A 24,336-nucleotide genomic window follows, 5' to 3' on the forward strand; every position below is an offset into this window, starting at 1 on the left:
GTAAGTGCAGGTCCCCATGGAAGGGCAATGTACTGGAGCAGGCTGATCATCAGCGGCCGTTCAGACATAGGCAGAATCAGGCTGGAGGCAAACGGACATGGCCGGGAGTACACGTCCTAACCTATTCTCGCGGGATCTCAGGAGTTCCCACCGGAAATTAGCAGGAGAGAGCTGGGATGAGAAAAACCTGGGCGCTCAGGGGACTGGCGGGCTCTCCTCCGAGACTCAATCCAAAGGAATCTGGCTCATTCCATTTCTAACACAAAACCCAATCCTCATGGCCTCGCTCCCTCACCCAGAGTCACAGTGAATGGTGCCTCGCCTCAGAGCCCCGGAAAGGTGCATGCGAGCGGGGTGTGGCCCAAAAGCGAGGAACGGGGGGGATGACTGAGGCCTGAACTGGGGAGTGAACTGCGCATGCCTGGGCCGCAAAGCCTTGCGAATCCGGAAAGGCCCTGGCAGCTCTGTGGGCGCCGGTTGCCGGGTCTTGGGCAGCAGCAGCCCCGAAGTGCCGCTCCATCGCACATCCCTGGTGCCAGTTATTCCACCAGGCAGCTGCGGGGTGTCTAAAATTCATCCCAGGAAGCCATTGCTGCCTGTTCCTTGAAGCTTTCCCCTGAATAGCATGCCTCAGAGCATTCCTCTCTCTTTCTGACCCAGCACATCTATCAGCACCCTGTGATGGGGTAGATGGCTTTTTCACCCATCCCCTTCACGAGGGGATTGAACAATGCAGTTGTCAGTGAGAGGCGGCCCTCTGCAGTATAAAAACGGGTATGGCTTATTCATTTTATAACTGGAAATTCGGAAAATCATGGGTATGTAACGTACAGCATGGTGACTGAAGTTAATAATACTGTATTGCATATTTGAAAGTACCTAGGGGAGTGGGTCTTGAAAGTTTTCATCACAAGGAAAAAAAAATTGTAACTATGTATGGCGATGGATGTTAACTGGACTTGCTGTGCTCATTTAGCAATATATACAAACAGGGAATCATTGCATTGTACCCCTGAAACTAATGTTATGTCAATTGTACCTCATTACAAAGGGTATTGTATGTTATAATTGACAAATATCTAATTCATTAATTGTCAGTTAATCATTAATTAATACTCCTTTAATCGATAGCATCCAAATTAATAGATTTTTGAATGAGTTAGCAAATGAAAGAGACAAATACCAGTTAGAAGGATTTTCAGCTCAAAAGCTGTTCTTTAATGATAAATACCAGGAAATCAGTAGCTGTTACTCTTACTAGTTCTGAGCCCCTGATGAGGACTCCGTCCAAGCAGCGATGTGCGACCTCTCTTCTGTTTTCGAAGTCTGGGGAGATTTGGGCAAAAAGAGGCTGGTGATGGACAAGTGTGGTGATGGACCATAGCTTGGTCACTGCTTCTCATCTCAAGAAAAGTGACCTGCCTTCCTTTTATGTACTCGAGAATATTGCTAGCGAAAGCATCTGATCACAGATTTAACTTTCTCACTTGGAGTGCTGAGAGGTGAACTTCTGCAGTTCTTGGGTAGAGATATTAAAACAGAAAGCACACAACAAAGCTCTTATGATAGAGTGTAAGATACAAGAACACCTAAGCTCTAGTTATTTTTATTTGTTGTATCTTATATCAGTTATCTGATAGACCTGGAATAGCCTAGGTCTTCATACATCATGCTTTTGTAGAGACAGGTTCCTCAATCTGTATGTTCACAGCTAAAAGAAACATTGTAGCATAGCAAATGGCCAAGAAAGTAACCTTATCCTGTGTCTTTTGTATTGTCAGAGTTTCCCCAGAGGTCATGGGGAAGTAAGGGCATTCATCAAGACATGTAATTACCAAGCACACAGGGCTGAGCTCCATTTCTCAGGTTCTCAGTGGGGTCGTGCCACTGAAATGGGAGCAGTGATGGCAGTTAGCAAAGGGTGTGCCTGTTTCTCCCTTCGGTGCTGCGGTAAGGGAAGGGGTTGGCAGATGAGACAGTCTGGATTCTTGAGTTACCTTGTGGAGGAGCTGCAGGCAGTTGAACCTCCAGGTCTTTGTCAGACTCTGGTGTTGATGAGAAATTAACTTCCGCTGTGTTAAGACTCTGAGGTTTCAGGGCTAATTGATCACAGCATAGTACAGGCTAGCCTGCTGATTCAGACATGATCTATGCATATCGGACATGCAGATGCACAAAGTTTAAGAGATGTAAGAGGACTGACAGTCTCCTTTGCCAGAGGCAACCACTGTTCCTGGTTTCTTACCTACCTTTCAGAGATAAGTTATGTGCTAATAACAAAAAAAGTAATAACTGTGGTAATGGCAGCAAACATTTAGTAAGAGCTTGCTGTGACAATTGACCCTAAAAGTTATTCTTCAACCCCAATGGAAAGTAATCTAGGTGAGCAGTATGTGTGTGTGGTGAAGGGAGTCTTTGTTCCAGTGAGTCATTAAAGGACCCCAACTAAAAGAGGCTTTGCAGTCTTTCATATGTGTCATTGAGACTGACCTGGCCATTAATATCTGCCTGGCAAAAGGGCAAAGAGCATAAAGCATAGCATGTGAGAGGCTTTTATCGGCCAGGTCTGCCAATCATTGACTAGAGTTCAGTCGTGTCCCCACACCTTAGTGCAAAAGAGGCTGGCAGATATGGTTTATTGTGCCCACAGATGAAGAGGAACTGTGTTTGGCCATCAGCGAGCCGTCTTTGCCTTACTAATGTGTTCATCCAACAGTTCTATGAACTAGGGGCTACTATTATGCCCACTTTACAGATTCACAAACTATTATGCCTACGGCTAGTAAGTGGCAGAGCCTAGAAATGTCTGACACTAGAGCTGGGCTTAGCCACTGTACTTATCCTTTCTTTATACAGAGTAGTATATTATGCACACAGTTTTCTATTTGTAACTGTTTTTTCCCCTTAAGGATATTTAGTTGAGATTATTTAATGCTAGTATATATAAGGCTGTTTATTTATTTATTTATTTATTTTTTGATAGCTGTATACTGTATACATAAATGAGTCATGATTTAAGTACAGTTATGATGAAGATTGTTTCCATTTTTCCCCATTTCAAGCAGTGTTGCAGTGAATATGCTCAAAAGTTTATGCTTGCACACATGTGCATGTATATGGAGAAGAATACTTCCTAGAAGTAAAATTGCTCATCTAGAATGGTATATGTATATTTACTTTTACAGATGTTTTCAAATTTCCCTATGGTTGGAATATCTTTTATATAAAAAGAATACAGTTTACATTTCCATCAACAAAGTATGAAAATATATATTTCTCCATAGTTATACTGCACGAATTTTTCTGCTTTTTGCTATTTGCTAAATTATAAGTAAAAATGGTATTTGATACTAGCTTTTCTTCTATCTCATAACTTTTATTGCTTTGTAATATTTAAGAATACAATGGAAGAAAATGAACAGATTCTTTAGATTGAGGATCCACAGAATACTCTTCTAGGAAAAAAATAGATATTAAGTGTTATCATTTAGCCAACTCTCATTTATTTTGCAGTAATTGTAACAACATCTCATTTTTCAAGAAAACAATCTTAAGAGAAATGTCAGTAATTTTTCTATGAAAATGGTAAAACCAAACCATAATTTAAAATTGTCTGTCACTTTGGGGATGGCAGCATCCCCTAGTGCCGTAAGAACTTTTCAGAAGGCAGATTGCTCTAAGCACATTTCCATTATGCACAAAATGCACTTCTTCTTTGCTGTGTTGCCTGAGCTGAACACAGGTAGAATTCTATTTCTAATGTGCAGTGAGTTATACTGAAGCCACCGCAGTAGTCCCTGCTGCATAGGTCCTGGGGTGTGGTGAGATTGAGGAGTGCCTCTTCCTGTTCCAGTACTTTTTAATTTTTTTTTAATTTTTTAATGAACAGCAGTATTTATTGAGCTTTACCGTGTGAAAGAAGCTTGTGCTTGGTTCTTAGCCATGCAACACAGTGTGATAAATACCACAAAAAAATGCAAAGATGTATAAGCAGCATATAAATTAGCAACATTTCTTTGTTATGAGTATATTTTTCTGATTATTTGTCTTTGTTTGCTTTTGAAGGAATCCCAGCATTAAAAAGCCTTTTGTAGTAGTACAAAAAAAAATTCAATATTAATTTTTGGCAAAGAGATCATTGGAATTTCACTTTAGAATGGAAATAATGACATCTGAAAACCTTAAGTTTTTAATGATGTTTTGATTTCTTAATCAGATATCAAAAAAAGGATCATTTAATTAGATCATCTTTAGATTTTATATGTGCATATATTTAATTTTTTATTGAAGTAGCATTGACATGCAACGTCCTATTAGTTTCAGATGTACATCATGGCAATTTGATATTTTTATAGATATGAAATGATCCCCCAATAAGTGTAGTTACTGTATGTCACTATACAAAGTTATGACAATATTATTGACTATATTCCCTATGCTGTATATTACATCTCCATGAATTATATTTTATACCTGAAAGTTTGTGCCTCTTAATCCTCTTCTCCTATTTTTCTCATTCCCATGAGTGCTTCTAGCTCTGGTAACCAGCAGTTTGTTTCCTGTATCTATGAGCCTCTTTCTGTTTTGTTTGTTCATTTGTTTTTTAGAGTCTACATGTGAGTGAAATCATGATATTTGTCTTTGTCTGTCTGACTTATTTCACCTAGCATAATACCCTCTAGGCCCATCCATGTTGCTAAATGGGAAGATTTCATTGTTTTTTTTTTTTTTTTTACAGCTGAATAATATTCCATTGTATGTATGTATGTGTGTGTGTGTTTATAAATATACATATATGTATATATATTTTTTATCCATTTATGTATGGATGGATACATGGACACTTAGGTTGCTTCCATATCTTGACTGTGTATATAATACTGTGATGAACATAGGGTGTATATATCTTTGTTTTTTGTTTTATACATGTTTATTTGTTTTGAGAGGGAGAGTGTGTGTATGTGCATGTGCACGAGCAGGGCAGGAGCAGAGAGAGGGAGAGAGAGAATCCAAAGCAGGGTCTGCACCATCAGCACAGAGCCCTAGGTGGGCCTCGACCTCCTGTGAGATCATGACCTGAGTGGAAACCAAGAGTGAAATGCTTAACTAACTGAGCTAGCCAGGTGCCCCTTGAGTAGTTCTTAATAAATAAGCCTATTGTTATTGTTGTAGAGATCACGTATTAATACAGAATTAATATCTATCCACCCAAGAATAGGTTATATCTTTTAATTTATTAAGTGTCTCTAGTTTCTTCAGTTGCATTTTATTTTATTAAAAAATTTTTTTAATGTTTATTATTTTGTTTTTGAGAGAGAGAGAGAGAGGGAGGGAGGGAGGGGCAGAGAGAGAGGGAGACAGAGATCAGAGGCAGGCTCCAGGCTCTGAGCTGTTAGAACAGAGCCTGACATGGGGCTCAAACTCAGGAACTGCGAGATCATGACCTGAGCCGAAGTCGGATGCTTAACCGACTGAGCCACCCAGGTGCCCCTACATTTTATTTTATTTTTCTAATGTTTATTTATTTTTGAGAGAGAGAGACAGAGCACGAACAGGGGAGGGGGAGAGAGAGCAGAGACACAGAATCTGAAGCAGGCTTCAGGTTCTGAACTGTCAACACAAAGCCCACCAGAGGGCTCAAGCCCACCGGAGGGCTCGAGCCCACAAACTATGAGATCATGACCTGAGCCAAAGTCGGATGCTGAACCAATTGAGCTACCCAGGCACCCCTCTTTAGTTGCATTTTAATGTTTTATTCATCTAAACTTTTGAAGCATGTTAGATATCTTTTCTCTTTGTTTTGTTATTTTTCCATTATATTTTTGATTGGTTATTATTTTTACACAGAAAACTACTTACTTTTGTATATAAGTTTTGTCCCAGCCATGTAAGAATGATTATTATTAAGAGGCTGTGAGTGTAATGTAAGATTACATGGGTCAGTGCCAGATGAATCCCACCTCTATCACTTACTGGCTGTTATTGTGAGGATTGCAGATAATCTATGAAAAATGCTTAGAATAGTGCTTCATCAGTTTAACCACTTTTCTTAATCAGATATTGGTATAGAAGTTAGCTTGCTTCTCGCTTGCTTTGGATGCTTTCTTGTTTCTATACTTGGGAAAAGTTTTAAGATGAATAGGACACATTTTCTTCCATGGTGGGGAACTCTACTTTCATTGGTCAATTCGTTTGGTATTCCAAATCTCCTTTGATAGAATAATGATTATACTAATTTCATAAATGTTATATTCTATTCAGAGTGGTTAAAAAGGTATCTGAACCAAAATTTAAATCCAGATTTCCCTACTCTAAAGCCAAAGTCAAGATTTAAACATGGCAATATAGTAAAAGATTTATTTGAAAATATATGCCTTTTTAATCACAAAATTTATTCTTACACTTCCACATTCATTTACCTGTGGAATGTTTTTCTATAACATGCTTTAATATAAAATGTGCTTTAATTACACAAGTTCGGTTTATGGGAAGGTCTTAACTGTGGCTCCAAAGGGAGAAAAAAATGAGTAAAAATAGGACTACTGATTTTGACACTTCAAAAAAAATCTTTTCCTCTTTTGTATCTTTCCCATCCTCTATCCCTATTACTATTCATTTTAGCCCATATAATAATACCTGACCTGGGTTACTACTACAACAGCCTATAAAATGGTCTCTTCATCTCTAATCTTATCTTCCTTAAAACATTCTCTGCACTGTCGCTGCAGCCATATATTACCAGTATTAACCACATTTCCCCCTTTAGCCAAGTTAGAGCTCATTAGGGCAGCTTCAAGGCTCTCCTCACCTACGTCTCTTACCTTTCCAGCCAAGAATCTCACTAGAATGCTCAAGCAATACCAAATGCTCCAAGTTCTCTTGAGCACACAAAAGTGCTTTTTCATCTTTGTGAATGTGACCCTCATTGCCCTCCTACCTTCTTCTTCCCCAGTAATGAGCACTGTGCTTCATAGACCCGAAGTTCTCAGTAGATGTGTTTCCTGAAAGAATAAACAAATGTTTCTGCTCTTCTTTTTCACAGATCTTTCAGGAAAGAAGTTTTTATTGTGGAAAAGCTTGAGAAGTTTAGTTACATACCAGGAGTCCTGGCCTTTACCAGGATTCTGTCTTTTGACCCACTGTTGGACTCTGGACATGTATCTGTGGGTTTGGGCATATAAGTGTCCAAGCAGATTTTGGGACTGAGACAACTCACTGTTGGGGTAAAATTAGGAGAGCACTGAATAGACAGGAAAGCTTTACATAATATTTTATTCAAGTCTTACAACCTCCTACAGAGTGGGAATTAATATTTGTATAATACCAATGGAGAACAGTGACACAAATAAATGATATCCAAGGGGAAGGAGAAAAATGCTTCTTATGCAGGGGCCTGAGGAAGGAGGAGGAGAAAAGCCAAAAGTCAGAGTGTCTTCATTCCTGAACCTCTCCCCCACACCCCCTCCACAATCAAATCTTTGGGAAGGAGGCAAAGGGTAGGGAAAGCCAGAGAGATTTGGAGTGTCTGGAACAAGGAAGCTTCCTTGTTTCTCATGGTGTAGCCTGGAGAAACGGCAACTCTCTTAATGAAGTCAAACCTTCAGTATATTCAGCATGCATAGCTGCCGGCTGTGGTTGCTTTGAAATGTCTGAAGAAGAGGTCTAGGCAAATCAGCCTGTGCTAGCAGGTTCCTGTGGCTTGTGTGTGTCATCTGGGGAGTGGACCTTTCTCATAGTGCATGTGGGGTATGCATAAATGCTAAGAGGACTGCAAGAGCCATAGAGTCAGGACAAGGAGGCTGCCACATGTGGGGACCGACCGTGTGGCTGGAGTCTGGAGGAGGGCCTATCCCTTTCAACACTGGGTGCAAGTTGGAAATGGACGGGACCAATCTCACATTAGCAGGATGATGAGCCAGTTGGGACAAGCTAGACCAGAGCACATTATTGCCAAAACGTCTCTGCCTCAAGTCTGCAAGAACTTAGAAAGTCCCTGGCTAAGAGGTCATCAGAAGGAAGGAGGAAAAAAGATGTAATTTACTGAGTTTAAATCCTGAAGCGACTGAGATAATAGCTGAAAAGTAGATAAAAGCTGAAAACTGAGAGAGACTCAGTTCTGATCATTGATGAGTTGAAGATGGTTATTACTGTTCAGTGGGCTCAAAAGCAAGATGAGATTTGTTGTTGAAAGTAGTTCCTTTTTTTTTTTTTTTTTTTTTTGCACATTTGAATGGTGGCATGTGTCATCAACCACACTATATTTTTTAATCAGTCATTCAACAACTATTTATTGGTCACCTACTACATATAGTCATGCTTTTTAAAAAAAAATTTATTTTTCAGAGAGAGTGCAAGCAGGGGAGGGCTAGAGAGAGGGTGACAGAGGATCTGAAGTGGGCTCCGTGGTGACAGGCTAACAGCAGTGAGCCCGATGTGGGGCTTAAACTTACAAACAGCGAGATCATGACCTGAGCCACCCAGGTGCCCCAACTATATTCTGTAATTCTGCTCATAACTCTTGCTGATGTTTCAAAGCCCTTTTTGAAACAACTCTTTCTGTGACTGTATGCTTTCTTGGAGACTCACGTAGGCCTCCTAAAGGCCAGCTCCTGAAACCCAGCCCTACTTTTCCTTACATCAGAGGTTTCTTATTCTTCATGATTCCCCATTTAGCGTTGTTTTCCTGGGGATTTCCATTATTATTTTTCAAGTAATGGTCTTACACATACCACAGAAGATGTGGTATGCCTATGTATGTAAATATCTGTGATATAAATCTGAAATTTTTATTAAGTCATAAACACTGATTCTCCTTGCATTAGCTCTGTGGCAATCCTGCCTTTTTTCCTGGATGTTAAGTTTGATGCAGTGGATGGAGGTTTTTGATAGTATAACTGAAAGCTGGCAAAGGAAAAGCTTCTGCTTCAGCAGAATAAGGTTGAAGAGGTATGCTGGCAGTAGGTTATTTCTCCCGCTACAGGATGGCTTGGTTGTTTTTTGGATATCCTATTTGAAGGTCACACCACCATGGGGAATTCGAAGCATCCTTTATGCCTAAGCAGTGAGAGAGCCAGAGAGAGAAGGGACTGATTGAAATCCCTCTCTGGAGGCCAACTAGAAGAGAACAAAGGGGTAGGATTGGGGTATGGGGGTGTAGGGTTAAAAGGAGGGAATGGCAGTGAGGAGCAGGAGGGAGTTCCTGGAGGGCTCTGACGGAGAGTCTCTTCTGGTCAGAGAGGGCTTGCATGCTATCCTCCAAGAGACCAGTTGGACTATGACTCCTTTGCAGGAAACCTCCTAGATCTCTGCCCCCGCTGTAGACTAAATTGTTTGAACCGACAGTAAATAACTAACTGGACGCTTTTTAAGATTCCAGCTATGGGCACCTGGGTCACTCAGTTGGTTAAGTATCTGACTTTGGCTCAGGTCACAATCTTGTGGTTCATGAGTTCGAGCCTGGCGTTGGGCTCTGTGCTGACAGCTTAGAGCCTGGAGCTTACTTTGGATTCTGTGTCTCCCTCTCTCTGCCCCTCCCCTGCTCTCTCTCTCTGTCTCTCTCTCTCAAAAATAAATAAACATTAAAAAAATTTAAAAAATAAAAAGATTCTGCATATGTGCTTCATGGACTAAATAGGTTGTAAGATGGTCTTTCCTTCCCTCTCCCTAGCTGATGCCCTGACTCCTTCAGGGTAGAAGGCAGTATGGTGAAAAATCCTCCGTGGGGCCCCATAACAAGGTAGTAGAAATGACATTTTGTTTGCTGAATGTGCTACTCTTCCCTTCCACAGTAAGGGAGTTTGTATCCAGGTAATGCTGTGGGGAGCAGAAGAGTAACAACCACAGCATGGTTTCAAATTCAGTTCAAGAAATTGGCTTCTTCCTCACCCATCTTCCCCTGTCTTATGTTAAGCGTTTGTAGTTGCTTCAGGCTTCAGAATTGTCATTTCATCAAATTATACTTTCATATATTATTATACAATACATAACAATATATTGCCATGCCAAAACTATGTTATTGTTATAGACGTTATGGATATAGAAAGAAAAAAAACAATAGAATAAAATAAAATCATCTGAAACATTTCAATTCCAACTTCTTGTTTTTTACATGAGATGATGGAACATTGAGGCAAATTCTTTTCTTGTCAGTATAAAGTATAAGTTTCCTAGGACAGTATTTCTATTTCTTGATTGTGGGATCTATAGTGAGTGTTGTAACTTAGTCCTGCAAAAATACTGTGACAAAAAAAAAATCTGAACACACAGATATTTGGGGGGAAACAGGGTACTTTCTACTAAAGACCTGCTATTGGCCTCTGCTTTAATATTCTTTAAGGTTTCATTGGAGGTGGAAGGTGGGTGTTTGAGAATCTTAATTCAGTCTTTTTCTGATTGCATAGACAGAAATTTATGCATAGCCCCTACCGTCTTCCCACAGCCACAAGTCTCCTGTTGCTTCCCCCCCCCCCCATTTTTTCCCCTTTCATTTCTCCTTTTATTAATATTTCTTGATAGTGAATTACTTTATTTTATTTTAATATTATTTTAAAATATTTATTTTTGAGAGAGAGAGACAGAGCACGAGTGGGGGAGGGGCAGAGAGAGAGGGAGACACAGAATCCAAAGCAGGTTCCAGGCTCTGAGCTGTCAGCGCAGAGCCCAATGTGGGGCTCAGACTCATGAACCAGAAAATCATGACCTGAACTGAAGTTGGCCGCTTAACCTACTGAGCCACCCAAGCGCCCCGATAGTGAATTATTTTAAAATAGTCACTGTGGTAACTGTCATCCAAACCAAAAGACAGAACCATGCCTGCCATCCCAGAAACCCTTTGGTGAGGCCCTTCACAGTTACAAACACTCCCTTCTGTCATATTAACTATTATCTTGACTTTTATAGTAATTATGTCCTTGTATATATACATTTTTTACCAACAGTGCATTTTTATACATTGTATCTTAGTCTTTTGCATTAAAAAATGATGTCTTTAGATTCTCTTTTAATCTACAGTTTTTCTCCCCACCCCTGTCTCATCCCTTTCTTTTCCTTAAAATTTTCTTGTTGAAGGACCTAGATAATCTGAACTGTCAAGTTTCCTATTGTCTAGATTTTGTTAACTATATATACTTGGCTAAGTTAACACGTTCTATTCTCCTCTCTATTTTCTGAAAATGTGCCACAGGATTCAGAGGGTTGGTCATACTCATGTGTAACATTTTAGCAAGTCAGTAGAACATACCTATGTCTGATTGTCTCTTTTTGTTATCAGGCATTGAATGGGGGGTGGTTGCAAATGAAGATAATCCATCATTTAAAAAATTGTAATCTCAAATATTTTATAAATAGACACTTGCTCTCATCTATTATTTGTTTATCCAGTGGTCTAGTCATGTAGGAAAGGCAGAATAAATGCTTCTTTCTTTCTCTTTATTTGCATCCTTTGAAGATGATAATTTAATTTTTAATTTAAATATAAATGAATGGATTTATGCATATTTGTTGATTTCAATCCATGGGAATTATTTCCCTTATTGAAGCCAAATTGTCCCATCTTTGACCAGTGGAAACCTCATAAAGTTGTCTACTGAGTCCTTTTAACAGGTCTGGTAGTCTTTGCTTCTTTTTGACAAGGTATTTCAGGATTGTTTTGTACCTAGCCTGCCCCGGACATGAAATCAACTATTTGTCCAAGAAGTGTTGGCTCCTCTTCATAGGAAAAGACAACTCAAAACCATAGTCTTACTGTTAATAATGCTTTCTAACTTGGGATTTCTTCTTCCTTTACTGTCGAGTAGTGTTCAAAAGCTGGTGGCTTGCTTTCTGAGATTTCCTGCATCTGTTTCCTTTTTCACTTCATCTCTGTCTTCCTTGTTCTGTGAAATTTTGATTCACTTCCCACCCGTTTCTTTTCAGCATGTGGGTCTCTTTGAGAAGAGAAGCCTGTCTGGTCAGTTTTATAGGGTCTAGTCTACTCTGTTTCCTTCAGTCCTTGATGCCATTTCCTTGTACTTTCCCACCGTTAGATTGGGCAAAATCCCTCCAGTTTCAGGTGCATTTCTTGTCCTCAGGATCATCAGATACTGTATTGTTTCTCTTTGTTTTCTTCTGCACAAACACTGATACCTTGCAGATCTTGTGGTTGTTAGTGATTTGTTCTCACTGTCTTGAAATTTAGGGTTTGTGGGGGAGGTCTTGTCACTTAGCTTGATAGAAATGCTGTCCCTAAATTGTTTTTCTGCTCTGTGTTTATGTGAAGATTTAAGAAGTTTCAAGAACTATGTGGCCACCATATTCCTGGAATATTTCTTTTCTTTTTATTCTTTTTTTTAAATTTAAATTTTAGTTAACATACAGTGCAATATTGGTTTCAGGGGTAGAATTTGGTGATTTATTTATGAGCACCCAGTGCTCATCACAAAAAGTGCTCTCCTTAGTACCCATCACCCATGTAGCCCCTCTCCCACCTACCTCCCTCAACCCATAGGTTGTTCTCTATCGTTAAGAGTTTCTTGTGGTTTGTTTCCCTCTCTTCTCTTCCCCCTCCTTCCCATATGTTCATCTGTTTTGTTTATTAAATTCCACATATGAGTGAAATCATATGGTATTTGCCTTTCTCTGATCAACTGATTTTGCTTAGTATTATACAGTCTAGTTCCATCCACATCATTGCAAATGGCAAGATTCTATTCTTTTTGATGGCCAAGAAACCAGAATATTCTTTTTCTGATGGAGTGAGAATAGGATGAGAAATAGTGCCATTATTTTGCTTCTTTACATCCAGACATTTAGATCTTTTACTTGAGTTCAGTAGTTTTATGGCTAGTATAACTAGTGTTCAGTTGGTGTATACTCATAGAATGAATGAAAAGATGATTACTGGAAAATAAGGTTTTAAAATCACGGGATCACCATAAGCCATATTATTGCTATATGTCATCCTTTTCTGTCATTTTCCCTTTCTATATTCTTTCTCTTTCTCTAGATAATTCCCTCCTGCTTTCAGGATGGTATATACATCTTTCAATGCTTTATAGCTTTCTTGGAGTAGCTTATAAAGAACCCGTGATGTTCTTGTGCTTTGTCTTAATTCAACCCAAACATGTCTTCAGATAGATAGGTTAGATGCCTCATGGAATCAAATAGTGACTTTATTTGATTAGTCTCATCAAAGATAATTGGGCAAAATTAGTTTGGGTTATAAATATAAATAGCAGTTTGTTTTTGTTTCTCCCCTGGTTTAACTTAAGTTTAGCTATTAAATATTCGGGCCCAGGTTGGAGAATTATGGCAAGAGGAAATATCTGAGAAGGCTGTTTCTCTTGGTCCCTGTAAATAACCTGACAAAGAGACTTGTTGCTTAACCAATGCCTAATGTGTTCATTTGGAATGCTCTGATGCTCAATTTTATTAGGCATTTACAAAACAAAGGCTGTTTTCCCCCTGCATTGTAATTAGCGTAATTGGAGTTTATGTGTGAAGTATCATATATCTACTGTGGAGGTATTTCAGGGTAACAAGGATACTGAATTATCTCACTAAGATTGTTGGTTTAAGTAATTTATTTATGTAGCATATTTAATAATACTTCACATTACAAAATTAAAGTTCCTCCAGTCAAAATAGCATTGAGCTGCAGAATGAATAAATCATGGGAATAAAAGGCACAACATAAGGAATAACAGTCAATGATATTGTAATAGTGATGTAGGGGGGACAGCATCATGTATAAACTTGTTGAATCATTGTGTTGTACACCTGAAACTAAGTAACAATGTGTGTCAATGATACTCAGCCCTTCGTCCAAAGCCCCCCAACCCCAGAATAGCATTGAGTGATTTGGAACAAAAATCTTGCTTGTGCTCTTCCTGCTATTCAGGGCTAACTGAGTCTAATATTTATATATGAAATGAGAAACAGACTATAGCAAGATTATAGAATGATTTTTTTTTTTCCCTGAGAGGCTAACAAGAATAAGCAAAGTGTCATGCCATGCTAAGGTAGAGAACAAATTGTAAATATAGAGAGTGGAAACAGGTTTCTGATTTATATTGCTGCTATCTTTTGGGGATCAGCTTCCATTGTTACCATAATGAGTTATGTTGAAAAGGGCAGATAAGGTTGCTGAGTGGCTGATTGGAGAGCCCCCAAGAGAATACCCAAGAAACTGAGTTGCAGCACATGTTGGAGCAGCCTCTCAAGTGAAAATAAATCCACAGCATGTGGTTTTCTGCCAGAGAGTACTTGCCATTCACTGCATAGTTCATCTGGATGGGTACAAGTGTATTTCTCTTTCAAATCACAAAATGCAAAATGGGAAATGTTATACATTGTGTAGACCAGCACTGGGTCTGCAGTTTTCTAGATCTCATGTAAAAGTGGAATCTAGGCAGTAGCCAGGCATTATATTGGCCTTTTAAAAAATCACATTTTTTTTAAATGCAGTTGAAGTTCATCCGAAGTGGCTCCTGTTATTTCAGACCAATTTTTAATTGATATGCACAGTCTATTTTCTCTTTACTCCCAAACGCCACTATTGATCAAAAGTTAAATTGGACCAAGTTGCTATGCATAACATATTGTCAGCTCTAACACACTTTTCACCCCTGCCCGCCCCCCCCCCCCCCCCCCCCCCCCCCGTCTTGGTGCCCTTAATTATACTTAACCACATCAGTGTTCAGTTAAATTCACATCAGAGTTAGAGTTCATATGTAAATTTGTTGCTGTTGTGAATTTCAAAGAGAGAACTACTTTGCAAGGACATGCGTACAATTCAGGGGAATAGGTAGAAAATATTGCAGAGGTAGTTGGTGATGTGTGTTGTATGGAGAAGTGGGAGGTTTCCTGTATCCTTTCATTCTGTCTCAAACGGGTGAGATGTTGTGCAACATGTAAAGAAGGCTCAGTGATTATAACTTTTCACCTCTTTCTAGAAATTTTAAATCTCAGTTATTTTTATCATTTACCATGGCAAATATCTTACCCCTGATTGCCACTCTTGCAAATTACTTTGTTCTCCAATTTTTTTCAGTAGCAGAAAGAGCTGCATAGTATTCATTTTTTTTTTCCAGATGATTTTCATGAGATGTAGACTGAATTATTTATAACTTCTTCTTGGAAGATTATGACCTAGTGCTCTACTCAATTTTTTTTTGATATAGCTCAGGCAATAATGATTTCTAACTAGTACACTTTCTATGGATTACTAGCCACTTGAAAGAGTTCAATGTTTCATTAGATTTATTCAATCCTCTTAGAATTGCCAGTAAAAAGATGAGGGCCAGAGGCAGAGGTTGATGTCATTAAAAAGTTTCAAAAATACCTTTGCGAAACTCTTCATAGCTGACTGCTAGAACTACAAGTTTCTGCTGAAATTATGGTCACATTTCCTTTGGTAGAAAATGAATAGGTCATGTTTACAGCATACAACTCTTTTGTATGAGATATATGAGTGTATTAAAGACCATTACAGACTATATTAAAGACCCACTTCTTCACTGATTTAAACTGGAAATGCCATGGATATCACATATTCTACTACTGGAGATAAAAGTTGATTTCTACTACCCTTTCTTAGTTTCCTATGCATCAAAATTAGTAGTTGCATGGAACAGGAAAACTGTATTGAGATATGAATTTTAACACTTGATAGCTTGTGGATGTCACAAATAACATTTATTTTCAAAATCACTTAACACATGAAAAAATCAGTAGTCATCTTGAGTCTCTTCATGCTTTTTTTTTTTTTTTTCTTTACCCCAACATGTATCTCAAAGGTAACTTACAGGTAAACCGAGGTTGACAGTATCAGGCAGCAGCCAACCAGGCTTGGTCCCAAGCTGCCTTAGAGCTCATGTCTCTGATGAGGACACATGTATGATAGAAACATGGAACATGGAACTTTCAAGCAAAATATTTGTGCTGTCCCTCAGCCCTTCAGCTTACATGTTATGGAGCTGTTGGTGAGAAGTGGCTGTTCTGCTGGGGACCGCATTTTCCAAGACCCTCTTGTTAGATTTAGCCGCTGATTGGGTTTAGTAAATGGAAAGGGACTGCAAGTGATGCCCGTGACTTTCAAGCCCGACACATACTCTTCTGTCCTACTCTTTTCCAGGCTCTTCTTTCCCTCTAGCCAGTTGGGAAGGTGATAACTCCCAGGATGAATTTACAAGCTTTCTGGTAAAGATGGCAGAATTTATGTAATCCTGAGTTCCTATGGCTTCATTGAAGGGCTATTCCTTCTGTTTTCCTGTTCAGTATTATTAGGTGAGAAATCAAGAAATTTTAATTATGTTGGGTCTCTGAAACTTTTGGTTTTATTTGTTACAGCAGCTAGGGCTTCTCTAACTAAAAAAGCATGTGAATTCATCCATGCATATATAGGCAAAACCTAAGAAATGAATTAAAGGCAGGGGGAGGGTTGGCAGAGAGGGAGAGAGAAAGAGGTTTTATTTTGGGTCCTAAGTTGTTGAAGATAACCATGGAAGAAAGGTAGGTTTAATCCATTTCAATTTTAAGACAAGAAAAGCTATTGTAAAGTAGTTTTAGAGTTGGGGGTCAATGTAAGATTCAAGTATAGTCCCTAAAAAAAAAGAGACCAAAAAATTTCAGGCTATCTCCAAACCCCTACTGCTTCTACTCATTAATTCTTGTTTTGTGTTTGGTTAATGAGGGAAATTATAGCATCTTCAGTCACAGGTGTCATATAAGTCAGTCAAATCGCACTGTTGTTTGCTCTTATAATTTCAGTTCTTTATGAATGCAAAGTAGTTTTAGTTAGGGTCCTTCTAAAGGGGAAGTGAGTACTATACATGAGTTTCTTTGGTGCTTTTTCCTGGTCCTAGCTTCCTTGGCCCCAGGTTTTGACAGCGGAATAAATGGGCTGTGCATGAGGCTGTGAAATAAGTGCTGTTAAAATGTGCAGTGTTCAACGTTGAAAAGGAACTGCATTTCAATACATGATAAAATTTCCAGATTACCTTGAAAATTGGGCCTGCTACTGTCAGTTACATTGAAAGAATTCCAGCACCCTAAATTACCTGACAAGTTGTGGTGTCTTATGTGCTATATTGATATTGGAGTATTTGTTTTGCTTCAATGGGCACTTAATTATTTGTTTCTTTCTGACAGGGTACCAGAATTAATTTGCAGCATTATGAAGCTTCATTAAACATCCCCTTGAGAGCAAGGGCTGGATCTTGTAACCCTGGTGCATCATCTGAATGTTTAGCCCACAGTTTAAATATATTAAATTAGAGTTATGAGTTACTTTTAAAAGAGAAGAAATGACAGCTTTTGCATCCTCATGGAGATTGCAGGGATGCAAGCTGAAAGGACCGCAACTGTAGGAAATGGAGGTAGTTGTCAGAATCCAGGTTATGATGGGCTCATGGGGACATGGCTTTCAGTAGAGCCTGGTACTGCTCAGAGGTACACTTTCTGCCTTTTAGCAGTTACAAATTATTTTCTATGCAAACAAAGCACAAGTTTTGGCAAAAGGTCCTTTTTTGAAAAACAAAAGACGGAATGAGTTGATTCAAAGGTTTTGTACATCCTTGGTGTGTCAAGTTTCCATTTGTAATAATCTATGGGATAGATGTGAATTAATATACGAATATATCATATATATATGATATGATATATGATATGACATGATATGATATATTCATATATTAATAATTATGAGCTCTGTAGCAAGAAGAAAAAAAGCCCTAGAAAGTTAAATGTTTTTTATTTAGTGCTGACATACCAAAATTTTTGGTTTTGCTTCTATCTGAAAGGTAATTGAGAATATCAGAAAGGTAAAATAATTTCCTTTAGATATTCATGAGAGTGCTTTTTTTTCTCTGAAGAAGATGTAGTTGTACATATAGGAAAAACTTACTTTCACTTCCAGAGATACAGTCCTTTACTGGGTAAGCAGTATTTTCTAATCAAAATGACACTAATGGGTCAGATTTAATGGTCAGAAATTTGAAAGCCTAAATGAAGGACTGTTCTTTCATAGAATTGTGTGAGCAATTTTGAAAGATAATGTTGGTGGCATTTCTAATTTATTTTGTGATGAACTCCTAAAATGCATTTAAATGTGATTCTAATAATGATACTCTCCTGTTACTGAGGATCTCCGAAGAAGCTGGTTTTATGGGAAAATGCCTGTATGAATAAGTCATCCTGTGATTTTCTGAAGTGGGTATTCAGGAGACACTTACGGAAAGGAAAGAAAAGGAAAGAAAAAATACTCCTACATTCATATGGGGCGTAAGTGTTTTTTCCCTATTATAATAGCAGAAACAAGCTAGTTATAGATCAAGAAGAATAATGGAGAAAAATGTTACAAAATTGAAGCCAAAATTCAGCCTTTTCTTTGTGCCCTTAGTGGTGCTAGCATGCTATATACTTTATGATGACAACAATAGTCATGACAATAATTATACATGGAGTTGTGATCCAAGATTCCCCACGTGTGCTCCATTTGTCCAGCTTGTTCATTTTGTGAAGTTGGTTTGGACAAAATATTGACAGTATTGAAACCTATCCCCTGCTGTGTTTAGAGGAAGTAGTTTTATATTAGTTCCATAGTTTTATGTGTATTTGAAAAAGAATGTCTTCTGAAAATGGAGAGCCCATTAAGAATTGTGGTACCTCTATCTGTTCTCCAAGAAGAGCTAACTGATGCCAATTTTGGAAGGAAGAAAAAGGAAGCACATAGTCAGGATATTTGAATCCACACCTCAAATTCATGGTACTTAGATGTTCTTTTCAAAGTTCAGGCATTCTTATTGTGGGAAATAAACAAGAAACTTTGTCAAATAATATTGTATTAAAATACCGAAGAGTAGCACTAAAATGAAACTAATGGGCATTTTAGACAAAGCGAGACCAGTTACATTTTGCTTACAGTGGGTGTTAATTTTTTAAATGTTTGGATAAAAGCTGGAGATTTTTGTTTATTTCTCACTGGTACATTTGAGATGAAAAACAGAAATCTCTTCTAATATTTCGTAGAAATTAGTGAATGGGATTTTAGTAAGTGGAATAAGTAGTTCTTTATGATAAATTTTGAAGAAACTATTTCAGATGTTCTTTCAGTTTCAGATACTGTAGGAAAATGAGTAAAATAAATATGGTGTAAAAATAACTATGTGAGTCACTTCTTGTACTGTTTTACCTGACAGTCGTTATAGGACTATTTTCAGAAGAATTGTTAATATACTACAATCATTTGTAATATGCCCCATTTATGTATACTGAGGCTATGTTTAAGAGAAAATAAGAATATGAGATCATTGTTCTCTACATAGTAAGTTCTGCAATACAATCTTTTGTATTAATAAGCAATAGTCTATAACAAGCAGCATTTTACTGTTTTGGAGATTATTTTTTGGAAATTTCTTTTAGTTACGGACCTCTGTAAAGAATATTATTAAATCATAGCAAAGCACCTTTGTTCATTTATGAGGTGGAATTAGGGTGGGTATATGAGTATATTTCTTTTATTACACTTACATTTCTCTAGCATTGCTGTACTTTTTCTGTAGATTATTTTCTTAGGAGCTGTATAAAAAGCTGGACAGTGAAAAATATGTGAGTAATAACATGGGAAGCATTCTTACATAATTCTTGTATCAAAATTGTCTATTGGCAAAAAGGGAGAAGCTTTTTACTATAAGAAGAAGGTTTTATTAAAAGAGTAAAAATCTGTAATAGGCAAATTATTGTACAATCTTAATATCCTGTAATAGCTCTGTTTCTTAACATCCACCAGGAAATTTTCTCCTGTGATAAAGTCTGTGTTGGACAAACTTTTAACACTGAAGGTCTTGACTTACTCTTTAGTGTGATCTGGTCTCTTACTGGTTTCTGTGGCTATTTGTCCTTTTGCCCTGTCTCCACCCGATTACACCGAGCATCAACTCTGATTGGCAGCAAACACACAGAGATGGAATAATCATTTTTTGTCTGAGTTATCTTTCCAAAGTGCATGTTGGATCATGTCACTCTTCAGTTTATAATCATTCAGAGGTTTCCTCATTGTCCTAAGCTTGAATTCTCAAAGCTCTGCTGGGTTTGCTGTCCTATCAAGTCTTCAAATGATCCTCATCGCCTATGGAATAGAATTTGAGTAGGAAATTCAGCTTGGAGCCAGAGTGCCTTGTTGCCAAATCAAAGATTTTATTTCATCCAGCATGTTTTCACATGAGCTCCAGCCAAAATGAATTCATTGTCATTTCCCCCAAAATGTCAGATCTTTTCTGCTTTCACGATTTTGCTCTTGGTAGTCTGTTCCAATGGATTACCTGGGTAAAAAAGATCTGTGCATATTCAAATTAATTAGATATTGTTAAATTACCCTTCAAAGTGATTGTACCAATTTATGCTCAATAATATGAGCCAGTCAAGGCCACCAAGCAGTGTGTTTTGGCACCAATAGTGGGTAAGAGTTCCTATTACTCCATATTCTTCTCAACAGTTGGTAATATTAGATGGGTGTGAAATGTTAACTTGTTTTCGTTTTCTTATGCATTTCCCTGATTTCTTGTGAAGTTGAGCATCTTTTTATATATTTAATGGTCACTTGAATTTTCTCTTCCATGGTTAACTTTAAATAGCGTGCTCATGTTTTTCTCTTGGCTTGCTTGTTCCGGATACTGATCCCTTCTAGGTTAAACTGGTTACAGGTGTCTTCCTTCAGCTTGTCTTTTGACATGACATCGTTCCTTTTAATATTGCCATTTGATATGCAGAAATTCCTAATTTTAATATGGTCTAACTAATTAGTCTTTTCCTTTATGATTATTTTTTGGTCTTTTTTTAATGTTTGTTTATTTTTGAGAGAGAAAGACAGAGCACAAGCAGGGGAGGGGCAGAGAGAGGGAGACCCAGGATCTGAAGTAGGCTCCAACACAGAGCCCCACATGAGGCTTGAACCCACAAACCATGAGATTATGACCTGAGCCAAAGTCAGAAACTTAACCAGCTGAGCCACACAGGTGCCCCTTTTGTTTGTTTTTTAAAAAAGCAATATTCCTCTCAATATTCTAAAATTGTGTTGTCTGTATTTAAGTCTTTAACTACTTAGAGTTTATTTTTGTTTATGGGCTGAGTCAGGGAATCCAATTTTTTTTTCCATGTGTCTACTTGTATGAGCACCATTTATTGAATTGTCCCTATTTTCTTGGCTGATCTGCAGTGATACTTCTCTCCTGTATGAAGTTACCAGATATGCACAGGTCTGTTTCTGGGCTCTTTCATCCCTTCTGTTGGTTTAGTCATCTATCTCTGCTTCAATATTGTACTGTCTTAAATAATATAGTTTATAATAAGACTTGATGTATGGCAGAGTGACTTCCCTATTCTTCTCATACTTCAAATAGTTTTTTGCTCTTTTAATACAAATTTTAGAATCAGTTTGTCAGGATCCAAAGTGAGACAAGTCCATTGGGATTCTGTTTGAAATTGTATGGAATTTATAGATTTCTCTTTTCAAACTGCAGAAAAAAATGGGTCTGATTGCACTTTATTTCCTACCTACCATCCTAGAAATACTTTTGCATCTTGCATTCAAAGAGTCCTACATTTACTCTCTGGAGGCAGCCTTCAGTACATCAAAGGGTATCTGCTCCATTAGGATGACCAATGGGGACTTTCCAGCACTTCCTCTCTAACTAGCTCAAAGGAGGAAAACCAAGCAAGTTTATTCTCTGGTGAGGCACCCCATTAGGAGATCAAATGAATACTGAGAAAAAGAACAAATCAGCACAAATCAGTGCAGTTGGGACAGAGGTTGAGATTTCATTTACATTCTTTGCAAGCCTCCTTACTTCCTATCTTTGCCACCATGTAATATCCTTTACCATAGGAAAGGGAACATAGAGTTAAGAGAAATGGGAAATCATGTTAAGATGGGGAGGGGTGAAGTATGAAATTGATTTATGGAAGATTATATTTCAGTGTAATTTTAAAGATTGATCTAATCTATTCATTTTATAATAAATGGTCATACCATTTATAATAAATGGTAAAATGGTGGCTGAGAGAATTTAAGTGGCTTGTTTAAAGTGGCCTAACCAGTAAATAGAAGAGCCTTGATTATCAAATTATCTGGCCCATTGACCAATGCTCTTCAAATTCAAACATTTAAAAGACTATAAAAGTAATTAATTATTATAATTACTATTATTATTGTATTTTAATTAGAAGAATCTCTGCTCATCACCATCCCTACTCATTGTACCATTATTTCTGATACTTTCATGTTTTATGAACTTTGAATCTCTCACAGTATAAAACAATGCATTGATAGCTGGCTGGTGCACCCACTGTCTCTCTCTCCTCTCTCATCATCCATCCAATCTGTCATGGCATAAATAATATAGAAATAACTACTATTTATTTCATGTATGTAGGTATGTACCTGTATATCTTTTTCTGATTAACCTTAAATATGCTGCTGTTAGGAAAGTATTCATAGGCATTTTTATTTATTAACTATAGGTTACCTAATGTGAGGTTTGTTTCCATAAGTGTTTTAGTAAATGATTATTTCTACCTGCTTGTCTGTTTTCTGGTAAAATCTGAAAAATATCTTCTCTTTTTTATTATCGTTACTAGTTCTTCAGACATAATATTTAACCTATTTACAACAGAAAAATCATGTTTATCTCAATTTCAAAATGATAATATATTTTATTTAAGTGTGCTTTAAAAATTATGTTAGGGTAAAATGGAATTATAATGAAGTCATTTGGTCTAGGAAGGTTGAGTAAGATGGGAATTTGGAGCACATGCTCAGTAGAAGAAATGAAATAGGGAAAGAAGTTTCACTTTTGAGGAACAAATGACACAGAGAGGGCAAGACTGCTTTTTTAGGGTAGAATCTTGGGTAAGGTTCCTTTTAAACCACTTTTTTTAAGGTTGTGGCAGATCCATTAACTTCTCCAGGTTCATGTATTAATAATCTAGTCCCACTTGTCTAACTTAAAAGTTTCTTCCCAGAGTCAGAAACCTACATAGGGAAGGTGACAGGCATTTTTGTCTTTCCCGACTCACTGCTGTCTGAGGCTTTCTGGGTCAGAGAGAAGGATGAGCCAGAACTGGAGGAGAAGGGCTTATCTGATTGGCAGTGGTGTGGTATGTCATGTGTGCTCTCTGTGAGACGATGCCCTATAGCTGAGCCCTTCTCTTCTGGGGCACTTCTGGGTTCTAGGCACTTCTGGGTTCTGGGGCGCTTCTGGGTTTTGACTTCTTTCAATGCTGGATACTATAATAACCCAGGAAAACATCTTGGCATGTGTAACAGTATATACTAAATGGAACATTTCCTGTTGTCTCAAAGCTTTAGCGAAAGCCGTAAAGGTAAAGACAAACATAGTAAAGTATAATACTCCAAAAAGATATGCCAAAATACCTATATGGAAACACCTATGTATGACTTGCTAAGAACTGGCCCGAAGCTAGTTAGGCAACCTTGAACTCATTCCCCAACAGGAGATAGATGGAAAGGGCCACCAGGAGATGGATGAGCAAAGACCGTTGAGTCAAGAATACTTTACGGTGAGGTATAGAAGTGCTGTATGTTGGAAACTTTCTGCTACTCCCACTGCTACCTCAAGCCAAGTGGTTCCCCCAAGAGAACTGTTTAGAGAGTTTGACATATAACTCTAGTATTTTAAAGGCACAGGGGCTAGTGCCTGAAAAAGTCCAAAATAAGCAGGTAACCAGAGTAGAGTGAAGAGAGAGGGGGATGCACTGGAAATGGTCTGCATTTCCAGCATTTGAAGGAGTTTGGGGGTCGAATTTACCCCATGAGCTAAATGAGTGCTGTAAAGGGTGGCCAGAAATGAGTCATCTTGAATGATTTTGACAAGGAAATCTACCTGGCGGGTGCAAGGTACCCACTGCAAGAGTCTGGGTAGGGTTCACATCAGGAAGTCAGGTTGAGGTAGGTGAATCAGGGAACAATGTAGTGTTATCAGTTCTAAGGTATCAGGAAATGTTCCATTTAGTTTACTGTTAAACATGCTAAGATGTTTTCCTGGGTTATTATAATATCTAGCATTGAAAGAAGTCAAAATTTGTTCCTTGGATCAAAGTAGAGCCACCATTGCATAGACAGCATTTTGATGTTGAGAGTTTGCAGCCCTGGGGTGTGTGGGTTTTTTGTGTGTATGTGTGTTGTGAGGGATGCATGTATGGTGTAGGGAGAACAGTAATATATTTGTCAGGATTCTCCAGAGAATTGGCTTCTTGTAATTGTTAGGGAAGGGGGAAATTGGTTCATGTAACCATGGGAGTTGTTAAGTCCAAAATCCTTAAGGCGAGTCAGTAGGCCGGAAA

The 24,336-nt window shown here is 38.1% G+C and overlaps 1 long non-coding RNA gene across 1 annotated transcript; it reads left to right on the forward strand.

Annotated features, from left to right (window-relative positions):
* The first annotated feature begins 311 nt into the window (after window positions 1–311).
* On the forward strand, window positions 312–18,350 carry LOC122230985. Its single transcript, XR_006208053.1, has 4 exons — window positions 312–774; window positions 16,112–16,263; window positions 17,128–17,354; window positions 18,120–18,350. It is a non-coding gene; the product is annotated as an uncharacterized LOC122230985 (long non-coding RNA).
* The last annotated feature ends 5,986 nt before the right edge of the window (window positions 18,351–24,336 follow it).

The sequence above is a fragment of the Panthera tigris genome, chromosome A1 (assembly GCF_018350195.1).
Source record: "Panthera tigris isolate Pti1 chromosome A1, P.tigris_Pti1_mat1.1, whole genome shotgun sequence".
Classification (NCBI taxonomy): Eukaryota; Metazoa; Chordata; class Mammalia; order Carnivora; family Felidae; genus Panthera; species Panthera tigris.